Source organism: Cebus imitator, unplaced genomic scaffold, assembly GCF_001604975.1.
Source record: "Cebus imitator isolate Cc_AM_T3 unplaced genomic scaffold, Cebus_imitator-1.0 Scaffold217, whole genome shotgun sequence".
NCBI lineage: Eukaryota > Metazoa > Chordata > Mammalia > Primates > Cebidae > Cebus > Cebus imitator.
Window position 1 is genome coordinate 2,662,153 of NW_016107532.1, and position 1,978 is coordinate 2,664,130.

General features: G+C 39.3%; 1 long non-coding RNA gene across 1 annotated transcript in view; it reads left to right on the forward strand.

Moving 5' to 3' along the window:
- Positions 1-325, forward strand: part of LOC119474200 — a 5,923-nt gene extending 5,598 nt beyond the window's left edge. Inside the window, exon 2 of the long non-coding RNA XR_005203487.1 lies at positions 260-325. This is a non-coding gene — a long non-coding RNA (uncharacterized LOC119474200). The remainder of the gene's footprint in view (positions 1-259) is intronic.
- The last annotated feature ends 1,653 nt before the right edge of the window (positions 326-1,978 follow it).

Consider the following 1,978-nt stretch of genomic DNA (forward strand, 5'->3'; position numbering starts at 1 on the left):
AACTCTACATACAAAAAAATTAAATTAAGTAAGGACTATGGGGCCAGGTGTGGTGGCTCATGTCTGTAATCCCAGCACTTTGGGAGGCCAAGGTGGGCAGATCACCCAAGGCCAGGAGTTCAAGACCAGCCTGGCCAACATGATGAAACCGCGTCTCTACTAAAAATACAAAAATTAGCCAGGAACTGTGGCATGCACCTGTAATCCCAGCTACTCGGGAGGCTGAGGCATGAGAATCGCTTGAATCTGGGAGGCAGAGGTTGCAGTGAGCCAAGATTGCACCACTGCACTCCAGCCTGGGCAACAGAGAAAGACTCTGTCTCAATAAATAAAATAAATAAATAAATAAAAGACCACAGGATGCCTCTGCTACTCTGGATCTGGTGCCTGGCGCTGGTGCAACACCACCTAACCTTATGCATCCTCTCCTGACTGACAATGCTCAGGCCCCAGAAAGATGCTTCTCCATATCTTATCCACTGTCTGTGAGAAACATTATAACTACATCTAATGGCTGAATGGGGCCTCTGCTAGGCACTATTTTGTCGTACAGAGAAGCTGTGGGCAGAAAAGGACTTAGATAAGAGAAAAGACAAGTTAACATCTCTGCCAGACCTTTCCTCTCAGATAGTGTGAATACAATCAATTCAAACATGATGAAGTACCATTTCCTAATAGTGCTGAGGGTACAATTTCTTCTTGTTTTTGTGTCCTATTCATAGTTCCAGAGGTTCTCATGAGTTAGCACAGTTCATCTCAGCTGTGTAGAAGCTGAGGAAAAGTTTGCAATATTAACCCTTTTCCCATTTAGGAAAAAAGAGCAGCTCCCTGCCAGTGCTCATTAAATTTTACAGAAACATGCTCTTTGAGGCTGAAGCAAATCTGACTGATTTTCTTTTTCTTTCTTTCTTTTTTTTTGGAAACAGAGTCTCGGTCTGTCGCCCAGGCTGCAGTGCAGTGGTGTGATCTCAGATCGTTGCAACCTCCACCTCCTAGGTTCAAGCAATTCTCCCACCTCAGCCTCTTGCATAGCTGGGATTACAGATGCCTGCCACCATGCCCGGCTAATTTTTGTATTTTTTAGTAGAGACTGGGTTTCACCATGTTAGCCAGGCTGGTCTCAAACTCCTGACCTCAGGTGATCCACCCAACTCGGCCTCCTAAAGTGCTGGGATTACAGACATGAGACACCGCGCCCAGCCACAAATCTGATTTTCAGTGTCAAAATAAAATATAAAAACTGCTCTTGGAGTTATTTCTCAACAGAACTGACATCAGAATCATCTGAATCATCAGAATTTCTATTTCGGAAAAATCAGATTCATCAAATTAATCTTTGCCCAACAACTGTTTGAGAATGATGTTAGTATCACGCGTAGGAATGCTACATTTTCTAGGATTTGATATGTTCATCTGTGGACAATTACTGTTTTGTAAATGGAAATCCTGATACTAAAAACACAATGCTGTAAATAGGATGATGGCTTTTGTTTCCAAAATGGATACACTAGAGTGATGCAAAAATAATAATAAAGTGAGATATTTTGCGACAAAGTTATCTTGGGGAAAATGCTGCAGCTGCAGTGAGCTTTCTCTGGGCAGAGAGGAAAAGGATTAAAGAAATCACATTACAAATTATGCTTAAATTTGTATCTATGTCTTGCCCTCAGACAAACCGGGATGCTTATTCTCTACATTGGCAATGAGGTGGTCTTTGAATGCTAGAATTATGAATTTTAATTTAATAAAATTTAAGTTTTCAAAAATAAAAAAACTATTTTAATCATTTTGATGTACAAATCTGATTAATTCTAATTTGTATGCTGCCTTTTGGCTTAACCGATACTTTTCAATATTTGAAAAGAATATTGTTTGGGAAAACATTTCTGACAAAATTAAATTTTTTACAGAAGCATATTTTTTATGAAAACATTGATATTTGTACTTTGAATATGACTTTTTTTTTTTTTTTTTTTTT